The following is a 13,571-nucleotide window of genomic DNA, read 5'->3' as shown; positions in this document are numbered from 1 at the left end:
GAGCCCAGTTTTGAGAGACAAGCAAGAGTTAGGCAAAAAAAAGAGTAAGCAAATAGGATGTGGGAGATCAGTAGTATCATGATACACCAAGGGATAGTATGTAATGCTATATTATCAGAGCAACATAAGGTGTACGTGAAGGAAGAAAGACAAGGCATCACATAATGGAGGGCCTGTGTGTCAAGATAAGATCATGCTTAACATTATACTAAGCTAAATGCCATGTCAGCAAGGGGTTTGGAAATTATGTCACATAAGGAACAGTTGTGGAAATGGAGCTATACAAACAGTTGAAGAAGAGCCCTGGCTGGATAGCTCAGTTGGCTAGAGCAGTGGTCGGCAAATTAATTAGTCAACACAGCCAAATGTCAACAATACAACGATTGAAATTTCTTTTGAAAGCTGAAAACTGACTTCTGAGCATGGGTCACAAAGTTTCAATCGCACTGTACGTGCATGCCAGCACGTGGTATTTTGTGGAAGAGCCACACTCAAAGGGCCAAAGAGCCACATGTGGCTCGTGAAACACAGTTTGCCGACCACTGGGCTAGAGCATTGTCCTGTTACACCAAGGTTGCACGTTTGAACCCCAGTCAGGGCACATACAAGAATTAATCAATGACTGCATATATAATTGGAACAACAAATCAGTGTTTCTCTTTCTCTCCCTCCCTTTTTCTCTCCCCTCTCTCTTTAAAATCAATCAATAAATACAAATTTTAAAACTTTAAACAGTTGAAGAAAAGACTTCGAGGAGAAAAATCTTCTGGTTTATAACATTGCAGAGTTTGTGTGTGTGTGTGTTTTAATTTTGTGTTACTTCAGAATTAGAAAGGGTCAACTTTTATCGTAGCTTGACCAGTAGGTTAAGGACAGGTACCAGAATCTACTAACCTCTTTGATTGGGTGCCCAAACTGCAATCATATGGAATGGCTCTGGCTCCTATCCCACTCTGGTCAGAGTTTTCAAATTAGGGTCCACTTTTCAGCCCTGATGTTGCTCTGGAGAAGGTGAAAGGAGAGAATGGAGAAAAGCCTCTGGTTGCAGAACTGTGGCTTGCAGAGGGGCAAGGCAATATGACTAAGGCACCATTTACAGGCATGTTCCCAGCTTGTGGTGATAGGTGTGGTTGTGGCTAGGAATGAATCAGTGAAGCCTTTTTGCACAGAGGTAAAGCTCTCTTTTTCCATCTGTAAGCCTTCTCAGAGCCCTTTGTCCTTTGTCTCCCATTCTCTCCCATCTGTCAGTGTCAGAAGAACAAGCCAGGGTGTCATTACAATGGGTGTGATTCTTTCTAGTTCCAACATCATCACTCTCCTAATTGCCATGGTTCTGACAAGCAAAGCACTCTTTTCTGGAAGCTTTGGCCAAAATGTCTACAAATAAAGTATGAATTATGAGAGAATGAAAGGAATCACACCCTACTCCACCCCCACTTCCAGGCAGAGAAGACACTACCAGCCAGGACAAATGAAATGGCAAATGGGCCAAAACCGGTTTGGCTCAATGGATAGAGCGTCGGCTTGGGGACTGAAAGGTCCCGGGTTCGATTCCGGTCAAGGGCATGTACCTTGGTTGCGGGCACATCCCCAGTAGGGGGTGTGCAAGAGGCAGCTGATCGATGACTCTCTCTCATCGATGTTTCTAACTCTCTATCTCTCTCCCTTCCTCTCTGTACAAAATCAATAAAATATATTAAAAAAAAAAAAAAAAAAAAAAAGAAATGGCAAATGGGCCAGATGGTTAGACAGGCTACAAGTCCTTAAGTCATTTATTGGACTTTCTCTAACTCAGAGGTTCTCAATCTGGGGCAATTTTGTCCTCCCAGGGGACATTTGGCCCTATATGTGTGGGGTGCTACTGGCATCTAGAAGGTAGGATATTATTAAATGTCTTATTATGCACCATATAGCCCCCCTCCCCATACACACACACACACACACACACACACACACAGAATTATCAGGTTCAAGATGTTCATAGCAATGAGGTTGAGAAATAACTGATAAATCCTATGTTTATAAAGATTTGGTTATAGGAAGGGATATGAGCATTAGTCTTTGAGGCATCAGGTGGCTATAAGTAAAAACCAAGTTTAAATCTATAAACGTAGACTGCAAGTCCCCTGATAGTCTGGCTTATACCTATGCTATGATTAATCCAGTTTGGGCACTTCCCCTTTACTGCTCTGGTCTGGATTGTACATTTCTTTTTCTTATTGATTTGAGAGAAAGAGAAAGATTGAGAAACGTCAATTTATTGTCCATTTATTTATGCATTCACTGGTTGTTTCTTATATGCCTTGACCAGGGATTGAACCTACCATCAATTGAGCTACCTGACCAGGACCTAAATACATTTATTTTTTGATGGACTCAAATGATGGGGTGAAGTGCATTCATTCCAGCTCTCCTAAAATTGGAAAAGAAGATTACGTAAAAGAAGAGAAATCAACACTTTTATTATATTTCTAGTTAGGTGTGAGAGCATGTAAACTTGAGCCTAAAATCAAGAATTCAATGTCCTGAAAAAAGAATCCAAGATGGCTGCTCGGGTAGGCAACTAGCCGCAGCCGCACACAACAATTTTAATAAAATACAACTAAAATATAAAATGGACATTACCCAGAACTACAGGAAAGTCGACTGACTGGAAATCCTACAACAAGAAGCAAGGAGAAAACCAGAAGGAAGCACGGAGGAGCTGTAAAAGCCTAAGGTACGGAGACACGCGGCGCGTGCGCGGAGAGGACGGAGCCGGAGAGGAGGGAGGCCGAGTGCCTGGCGGGCGTTCCCAAGCGGGAAGGAGAGAAAACTCCGACTGTGCTGGGCCCCTGACTGCTCTGAACCCCAGTTCTGGGCCAGACCCCGGGGACTCAGGCTCAGCCATAGGGAGCTGGGCTGTAAGTCGGAACCCGGGGTAGCGGAGAAAGGAGGTCCCGGAGGCGCGCACACTGCCCCCAGAGAAGGGACGGTCCGCTGTGCCGCGGGATTGCCCTGGCGGGAAGGAGACTGGGGCTCCAGACTGCTGTGAACGCCACCTCCAACTCCACTTCCAACTGAACTGAACCCCAATACCGGGCTCATTGGGGGAGAGCATAGACTGATTGGCAGCAGGCGAAAATCGAGGGCACCTTTCTCTCAGAGGCGCCGGCAGCGAGCACTGAAGGACCCGCATAGGGCGGGGCTGACGGAAGCCAAAGCTGCAGGCTCCACCCTGAAACCCCGTCCCATCTGTAACTGCGAAATGCGACAACAAAATAGATCACAAACGAAAGAAATGGAGGACAAAAAGCGTCTGGATATAGAGTTCAAATCTACGCTTATAAGGTTTTTCAAGAATTTCCTAGAAAAGATGGATAAGGCCTATGAGGATATGAAAAGAGATCAACTAGAATTAATAAGGAGTCAACAAGAAATGATAAGGGATCAACAAGAAATAAAGAATACATTGTCTGAAATAAAAAATATTCTACAGAGTCCTAAAAACAGAAGGGAAGATTGCAAGAATCAAGTCAAAGATTTGGAACATAAAGAGCCAGAAGACACTCCTCCACAGAAGCTAGAAGGCAAGAGAATCCAGAAAATTGAAGATAATGTAAGAAACCTCTGGGACAACTTCAAGCGAACCAACATCAGAATTATGGGGGTTCCAGAAGATGAGAGAGAGCAAGATATCAAAAACATACTGAAAGAAATAGTGACAGAAAACTTCCCCCACCTGGTGAAAGAATTTGACTTACAAGTCCAGGAAGCGCACAGAACTCCAAACAAAAGGAATCCAAAGAGGACCACACCGAGACACATCATTATTAAAATTCCAAGAGCAAAAGATAAAGAGAGAATATTAAAAGAAGCAAGAGCAAAAAAGGTAGTAACTTATAAAGGAGCACCTATACGATTGTCAGCTGACTTCTCAACAGAAACCATGCAGGCCAGAAGGGAATGGCAAGAAATATTCAAGGTGATGAATAGCAAGAACCTACAGCCAAAAATAAGCTACCCAGCAAAGCTATCACTCAGAATCGAAGGCCAGATAAAGAGCTTCACTAATAAAAAAAGCTAAAGGAGTTCATCACCACCAAACCAGAATTATATGAATTGCTGAAAGGGGTTCTTTCAGAAGAGAAAGTAAACAAAGATAAAAATTATGAACAACAAATACGTAATTATCAACAAGTGAATCTAAAAACCAAGGAAATTAAAAAAATCTGATGAACAATATTAACTGTTGAATATAATAGAATCAGAGGTATGGAAGGGGAGTGAACTGACGATTCTTGGGGAAAAGGGGAGAGGGGGGCGTGGGAAGAGACTGAACATAAACTGTGCACCTATGGATGAGGACAATGGGGAGAGGGGAAAGGGCAGAGGGTGGGGTGGGAACCTGGTGGAGGAGAGCAATGGTGGGGGGGGGGGGGAAGGAACATTTGTAATAATATGAAAAATAAAAACTTATTAAAAAAAAAAAAAAAAAAAAGAATTCAATGTCCTAAATGTATGCCTCATTTAATTATGAACATCAGCTCAGTATAAAACAGGACAGCTCAGCTGGGTATGGCTTAGTGGTTGAACATCCACCCAGGAACCAAGAGGCCACCGGGTCAATTCTCAGTTGGGGCATATGTCTGGGTTGTGGGCTTGATCTCCAGTCTGGGCATGCAGGACACAGCCCATCAATGATTTTTTCTCATAATTGATGTTTCTATCTGTCTCTCCCTCATCCCCTCTGAAATGATTTTAAAAATATTAAAAATAAATAAATAAAACAGAATAATGACAGAAGATAACAGATACCGAATCATACTTGAATTTAAGGAAGAGGTCTGATTAAAAATGTAGAAATTTGGATGTTAGATTTGTAACAATACAAACCATAAATATGAATAGAAATAAGTTCAAATAATCCTATACAATAAAGAGCTAATATGCAAATGGTCATGATGCCCTCATGCCATAATGACCGATCAGCAGGAGGCTGTGTGCATGGCAGGCATGAGTGGATGGGGCTGTGTGCGCTGTTATTGTTTATTTATTAATAAATTTATTTTCATTTACATTTTACTAATTTTCTTTCTTTTTTTATCTTTTATTTATTTTATTTTATTTTATTTTATTTATTAATTTTCTTTCATCTATGACACTTCTATTATACAGAAAGGACAAATAAAAATATTAAAATATTTCCTCTAATGAATGCCCTTTTAATGTGCATGAGTTTCATGCACTGGGCCACTAGTGATTAAATAGAAAGCTATGTTAAGTACATTTCTTTTTCTTATTGATTTGAGAGGGAGAAAAAGATGGAGAAACATCAATTTATTGTCCATTTATTTATGCATTCACTGGTTGCTTCTTATATGTGAACCTACCATCAATTGAGCTACCTGACCAGGAACTAAATACATTTATTTTTTGATGGACTCAAATGATGGGGTGAAGTCAAACCAAAAACAACAAACACTTTTAAAATAATACTTTATTGATTTTTAGAGAGAGAGGAAGGAAGAGGGAGGGAGAAAGAAAAACCTCAATGCCAGAGCTGCATCCTCCCTAACCAGATTAGAGCATGCAACCCTGGCATCTGACCTTGACCAGGAATCAAACTGGCAACCTTTTGGTGCACGAGATGATCCCCAACCAACTGAGTCTCACCAGCAAGGACTCAAATCAACAAATTTTAACACAGATAATAATTATAAGGATGATGAAGGAAATGATCTTGTCTTAAGCACTTATACTGTGCCAAAGATAATTCGTACTGTTTTTAAAAAATATAATTAGTGTTATTTTTTTTCTTAATATTATTACTTTTAAAAAAAAGATATATATATATTTTATTTCAGAGAGGAAGGGAGGGGGGAGAGAGAGAGAAACATCAATAATGAGAGACAATCATTGATTGGCTGCCTCCTTCATGCCCCATACTGGGGATTGAGCCTGCAACCTGAGTCCGCAGACTGAAGTTCTATCCACTGAGCCAAACCAGCCAGGGTTGTCATACTGTTTTAATGAGAAAACTGAGGCTGAGGGGAATTACATGGGGTTTCAGTTATCCATGTTTGTGTAACAAATTACTTCAGAACTTGGTGGGCAGATCAAGGCAGGGAGATAGTTTCACTGTACTCTACATGGGTAATACCGAGATCCTTCTTTCCTTCTTTCCTTCCTTCCTTTCTTCCTTCCTTCCCTCTCTCTCTCTCTCTCTCATCTCTTTCTTTTCTTATTTATTATAAAGAGAGAGAGAAAAGGAGAGAGAAGTGTTGATATATTTTTTATCATTGGTTGATTCTGTATGTGCCCTGACTGGGAATCAAATTGTCAAACTGCAACCTTGGTGCATTAGGATGACACTTTAACCAGCTGAGCAACTTGCCAAGGGCTAATACTGTAATCTTAGATAACTGAATTGCTGCCCACTTTTATGAACACTTGGAGGAAGGTGATCCAGACAGAAAAGAGTTATCAGGGAAGTGTTCAAGCCAAGGCCCAGGGACGGTTAGGTCTATTAAAGAAGGGATTCTTGAAATGGGTAGAAGGTTGGATGTTAAGCTCTATGTTCAGTGGAAGGCACAAAGGGCAGGAGCTAGGATAGTACATGGTCCATAGTGGGAACTTAATTGTTAAATTAATTAACTGTGATTCCTTCTAACTCTGAGGGTCTAGGTCTTGATTTTATTTTATTTTATTAGGGCTTAATATTTTTTGAAGAGATAACAGTTCAATAAGAAAATATGTAATTGTTCAAGTAGCCAAGAGTTATATATCATTTTATGAAATGGCTAAAGACCAAAAACATCACTACAAATAGGGTTGCTGTTACCCAATTATAGGGGCACTATTCACATAGAATATAATGTGTATATAACCCCCTCAAGTTGTGTAACCCAAAGGAGGCCCTTATTATAAATACAAAGCAATCTTAATAAAACAAACTACCCTGTTTCCCCGAAAATAAGACAGTGTCTTATATTAATTTTTGCTCCCAAAGATGCGCTAGGTCTTATTTTCAGGGGATGTCTTATTTTTCCATGAAGAAGAATACGGTACACATTTATTGTTAAATGAAAATAAAGGAAATTTATTACCTGTATATGGTACAGTAGTACGGTAGTTGTCAACACCAACCAAACAAACTGTGAATCCTACAGCATCAAGAATTTACTCATTTATTCAATGACAATCATGTCATCATCTTCTGGAACATCATCATAACAATCCAATTCCTGAATTTCCTGGTGAATTTCTTGTGACTCTATTTCTTTCAGAATCAGTGGACCAAATCTCTCATGTTTAGCAATAGCACCATCTTTAAATGAGTACTTCTTGTCAAGGTAGCCTGCTCGCAGTGCATTTGCGACTGTCAGTGATTTTTTCCCATGAATTCTTCACCCAAGTCACAACTTCTTGCAGTTTAGGTTTCACAGAGTTTCTACACTGATTTCTCTCCATTCTATTTTCAACGTAGTCATTAATTTCCATGCGCAAATTGTCTTTGAATGGCTTGTTTATTGCAATATCAAGAGTCTGGAGATAGGCCGTCATTCCTGCAGGAATCATTATCTGATCTATTTTTCTTTCGTGAAGAAATGTCTTCATGTCTTTAGCGCGGTGAGTGCTGGCTGCATCCCAGAGTAGACCTATTTGGCTCCCTCGCATAACAAGCGGCAGCATTAAATCGACCCACTTCCTTATAACTGCTTGTGTGGCCCAGGCTTTTTCAGTTTCAAGAATAAAAACGCCCAAAACACGTTCAATCTTTTTCTTCTTGCCCTTAGAAATGATTAAAGGTGGGATTTTAGTGTCATCCAGACAAATTGCCAAAATACAGGAAACACATGCACTTTCGTAAGCAGTGGAGAGAATGTACACTAAGGAGGCACCCTGCTGTTCAATTGTTATTTGAGATGATTGGCCCATAGACACTGCAGTTTCATCCATAGCAATCATGTTGGAAAGATTGTATTTAGAGAAGTCAGCATCATCAATAAAGGACTTAAATGCAAGTGCTCGCTTAATAACTTGAGTATCTTCCAACCTAAACAATGTTTTAGATCTTCTTAAAGACAATTCACTTCGCTGAAGGAAATTATTCAGCCAGTGTTGTGATGCTTTGAAGTCTTCGGGGGCTATGTCAAACTGTGGTGCCATTGCAAGGGCAAATTCTTGAAGGAGCCCTATTCACAACCAAAGCCTTTGCTCTCCTGTCAACAACCCATTCACAGATCAGGTCTTCCAGCTCAGAAAATAATGGTTGCCAACCTGATCCACACTTGTGCTTTTTAGCATTTCCTTTGTCCACTTGTTCAATGAGGTTACCATACTCTGCTCACCATTTTCGGACCTATCAGATACTCAACATCTTCTCTTTGCAGAAAGCAGTAAGATTTTGGCCCCAAGAGTCTTCCACGATTCCTTTCTTGTACTCCATGGAGTAGCTTTTTCTTTTTGCGTCATTTCTAGGGGTAAAAAAAGGAATTTGGGGTATCAAGGTGGGGGGAAGGGGATCACTTAAAATGACACAGGGGGGATCTGAGGGGGGAATCAAAATGGCACAGGAGAATCAGAGGGGGGATTACCATTTTAGTAACCCCTTTTGATTCTCCTGTGTCATTTTGATTGCCCCCTCTGATCCTTCTGTGTCATTTTAAGTTATCCCCCTCCCCCCACCCCTGTGCCACTGAACACCTTCACCAGACATCCCCCCTACCCCTTTATCAGACATTTACCCGCTGGGGCCTGCCTTGGGACTGTCACTGGGCTTGCTAGGGCCTGGATCTGGGCTGGAGCAGGGTCTGCCACTGACTGAGAACCTTCAGTCATCATGAGGGTGGCCGAGAGCATCAGGTGGTGTCATCAGAGACAGACCAGCACTCACCACCTTCGGTGCATCCGGTCTGCTCTAATCCTCCTGTTCTTCTACACGCATCTACGAAAGTCTCCTCCTCTCTCCCATGCTCACTGCTCACTCCGACCTCCGCTCCACCTCCAAACAGCAGTGACATCAGGACTCCGCATAATGTCACTTGTTGTAGATGCCAGTCGAGGTGGCCCTAGCGGCCATTTTATGGTAAATTAATTTTCATTCTGAACAGAGCCTGGGGGGGCCTTATTTTTGGGGGGATGCCTTATATTTCATTCAGAAGGAAACCTGTAAGTAGGTCTTATTTTCGGAGGATGTTTTATTTTCGGGGAAATACAGTACCACCTAGAAAGTTTAGAAAAAACACACACAAAACCAGTGGTCTTTTAACATACTTTCATGCTCCCAATCAGAATCCTAAGTTTCTCCTTTCAAATTCTATCAAGGTTAATCACTCTACTTGCCTACCCAATATCCTTTACCATATTTTAACAAAATCTTAATTGTATCAGGAATGGAAGTATGCCCAACTAATATAAAAAATTTCCAGCTTTCTTTACAGCTAGAAGAAGCCATGTGACATGGTTCTGGCATATGATATGCAATCAAAAGGTTTCTGGGAATGCTTTGCTTCATCATTATAGTATCTAGTCACTTCTGGCTGCCTTTTCCTTTCTCCCTGCCTGGAATTAGGTATAAGATGGGGAGTAGAACAAACATTATATGACTATAAGTTAATTATAAGAATGAAAGTGCATATGCTAGGGTTTTGAGAACAGATGTCAAAAGAAGTCTGAATCACTGACAGCAGCATGGAATCCCCATACCAGCCTTGAACTGCCCACTTGTTAAATGGGAAAAATTAATCCCTTATTTGGTTAAGTTTGTTATTTGAGTTTAATCTGTTATTTGCAGCTGTATTAAACTAACAACCATATCATCCTTGATAACAGTATTTCTCAAAATGGTATCTGTTGTGTCCCAAAGGTAATTTTATAAATTAAATTCTTGTAAATGTAAGGACTCAAGTGTTCTTTGAGAACTGTTAAATATAATGTTTTCTTTCTGTAATAATTTTTAAGATTAGCTTGGTCAATGTGGCTCAGTGATTGAGCTCAAGCCATGCACCAAGAGGTCACAATCGCCCTAGCTGGTTTGGCACAGTGGATAGAGTGTCAGACTACTGACTGAAGAGTCTCGGGTTCAATTCCAATCAAGGGCACATGCCAGGGTTGCAGGATCGATTCTCAGCAGGAGACATGCAAGAGGCAACCAATTGATGTTGATGTTTCTCTCTCATCGATGTTTCTATCGCTCTCTCCCTTTCCCTTCTTTCTCTAAAAATCAATTAAAATATATTTTAAACATTTAACATAAACATATGAATCATCTGGATGTCCTCATAACTGTGTTCTGTCCTATAATTTTGTTGTTACAATTACAGGAAAGCATTTAGCTTTAATGGTTTATAGGTTTAACTTCAATGGTTTACAGGTTTAACTCTAATGGTTTATAAGTATACATAAGTTGTGGTTAGTAAGAACTAATGTCAAAGTGATTACTGTTTTAGGACTTCTGCTTTAAACTCATATTGAATTGCCTTACCTGTTGTATCTAGTTAGCTATCAAGAGGGGAAATGGCTGTTGATGAATCAAATTAACTATCTACCACAGCAACTCAGTGCAGTGATGTAATTACTGCTTTGTTAAGTGAAGGCCAGATGATGTCAAAGAACACTGTGTGAACAAAGGTTTCATGTAGCTTGAGCAGAGAAAAATGGTAGGAGAATTGTGTCACCATTCCAAGCCTGAGGCAGTCTAGGTATAAAGAACCCAGAAGAAGATGTACTATAGCATTAGAACTATATGTTCATGGAGGATATTGCTCACAGGAAATTCATCTTGTATATTTCACCTTACCATAAATAGTTCAGCAGCCGCAAGAGTATAGTAATTAACAAAGAAAACATTTTCATAAACAAATTTAGAGTATTATTATTATTATCAATGCTGCATCTCGGATAACCTATTAAAATATTAAATAATCTAAATAAAAAATTAAATACTGGAAACTTAAATTTAAATAATTAAAGTTAATAAAAAAACCAATTGGGGGTTTCTTAAGAATATTTTTCCTCTCACAAAGGACCTCAGGCTACTCTAAAGTTTGAGAATGTTACTTTAAGATAATAGAAGGAGGGAGCTAAATCCTCTGAAGAACTGGACAGCGCCTTACCCAGTAAAGAATCATATTTATTTGAGAAAAAAATTTAAGGACCTAACTTCTGAGAAATAGGGAAAAATATGATTCATGCAAGCATTTTCTCAGTAGCTTCTCTGACCCCAAGCAAGTCTTCTTAACAAAGTCCCAACATAAAACCCTCAGCAAGTAACTTTTTAAAAATTATTATTTAAAGGATTTTAGAGAAAATGTACTAAGTAAAAATTTCAGGGAATCTCCATGGCGGAGCAAACAGAAATGTCTGCCAGTCAGCCCTGCCCCAGGGAGGTCCCAGCATGGGAACAATGACTGCTGCGAGCACCTCTGTTTGGAAGAAAGCTGCCCCCGCGTTCCTGCCCTGATACCAGACAGTCCAGTTTCTCCCTATATGTGTCTGGGTCCCCTGAAGCCTCACCTGGCACTGAAGCTCAGAGCAAGCGGGAGCTTGTAAATTCAGTTTGCGGTGCCGGCCTTTTAAGAAGAGCAGTTGGGTCTCTAGCAGCCTGTGTGTCACTCAGTCCCAATTTGCACTGGTTTTTACAGTCCATAGTTCTTACGGCCTGTAGGGACTTCTTTCCCCAGCTCTGGGACCCTGGGATGAGGATCTGATGTGGGACTGGGACTCCTTGCTCCTCCAGGCAGCCTCCAAAGAGGTGATCTCCCTCCTGATTAAAAAAGCAGCACACCTGGGTGCCTGACCAGCCCGTTCTGTGCCCTCGCACCTTCTACCAGTCTCAATGAGCTTTCTTCACCTCTCTAGTTGTAGTACTTTCACTCAGCCAGCTTCCCGTGGTTCTGGATGATAGTGGTTCTGTATTTTAGTTGTAATTTTTATGTGGTTGTGGGAGGCAGCAAGTACAGGTGTTTACCTATGCCACCATCTTCACTAACTCCTAAATATATATATTTTGTTTCAGAGAGAAAGGGAGGGGAAGAGAGAGATAACGACATCAATGATGAGAAAGAATCATTGATCGGCTGCCTCCTGCACACCCTACACTGAGGGTTATGTCCATAACCTGGGCATGTGACCTTGACCAGAATCAAATCTGGGACTCAGTCTTTAGGCAGATTCTCTACCCACTAAGCAAAACCAGCTTGGGCTATTTTTATTTTTTGTTACCCTTTTCTAGGTACTACTAATAAACTTCAATATTGATGGTGGTGACCAAAGGAAATTATTCTTGATAGAAACAGTCCATCTTCATTAGTGACCCTTCACCCAGAAAATGCTGTTCTTTTTGAGTTGTCATTAATTGCTTTTATCTCCCCTCCTGCCCTCATAGAAATTCTCTGAGGTTCTGAGCTTAACTTATCTCTTTCCACTTTCTCAGGGATTTCATTTTTCTTGTTTCAAGTATCCTTGATATTATGAATGGTGTGAAAAAGATATAATTTATTAATTTATTTAACAAATATCTATTGTACCTATTATGTACAAGGAAACATGCTGTTAAGTGTTAGGGTTAGAATGTTACAGAAAGAGGATCTGGCCCTGAACAGGCCTGCCTAGGGCCAGCTGGTAGTGCGTGGGTTCTTGACTTCATGCAAGAAAAATTTCACAACAGGAGACCAGGTGAGTGTTAGAGGACATTTATTGAAGTTGGGGACAGTGAAACAAGAAAAGACTGGGGAAACGTGCCTAGGCTGTTCTGTTTTGGCTCACGAAGAAGTCAGAGAAAAGGGAGCCTTGAAGCCGAGCCAGTGTGTTGCTTAGTGGTTGAGTGTCGATCCATGAACCACGATGGCATGTTTTGATTCCAGGTCAGTGCACATGCTGGGGTTATGGGTTCCATCCCCAGTGGGGGGCATGTAGGAGGTAGTGGAATGATTTTCAATATTCATATTTCTACCTATTTCCTTTCTTCCTCCCTCTCTCTTCCTTTCTCTAAAATTAAAAAAAAAATTTAATATTATAAAAAACATATTTAAGAAAAGGGGGGCTTGGGGACAGGTTCAGGGGGGTTGCCTGGGACCATCTGCAGCTGTCCATTGCTGCCCTAGTTGCAAGCCTTATGGGGTCCCTTAGAGTTTAGGAGATGTATGCCTGTGAGGGAAGAAGGGAGTGGGGTGGGGGTGGTGGGAGAGAAGTAGGTGGGTCCTTTGTCTTGAGGCTTTTATCTCTCTCTTGCAGGCAGGCAGGAATCTTAGGGGAAGTCTCAGAGAAGGGTTTTAGCAGAATATTAATCAATTTTCTAAGTATGCTCCTTCAAGATTCTGGTCAGTGTCAGGGCAAGGGGTACTTAGTCATTTCAGTGGTCCTAGTGCTGCCCACCTGGTTTTGCTGCTTTTCTGGATCTGGAGCTGGAATACAACTGAGGCCTGGATGTTATTTCTAGGGAGGTGACCTTCTGTATCTGCTGTAAATTGCTCTGTCAGTTTGTTCAGTTATCTGTCTCAGTTTCTCTATTCCACTTGTCCTGGCTTTCTGGCCTGTCTCAATATCATGATGAACAAGGCAGATATCCCAAAGGCTTTCTCTCAAGT

Source organism: Pipistrellus hanaki, assembly GCF_964339955.1.
Source record: "Pipistrellus hanaki genome assembly, chromosome: 2".
NCBI classification, from domain to species: Eukaryota; Metazoa; Chordata; class Mammalia; order Chiroptera; family Vespertilionidae; genus Pipistrellus; species Pipistrellus hanaki.
This window is presented reverse-complemented; position numbering follows the sequence as displayed.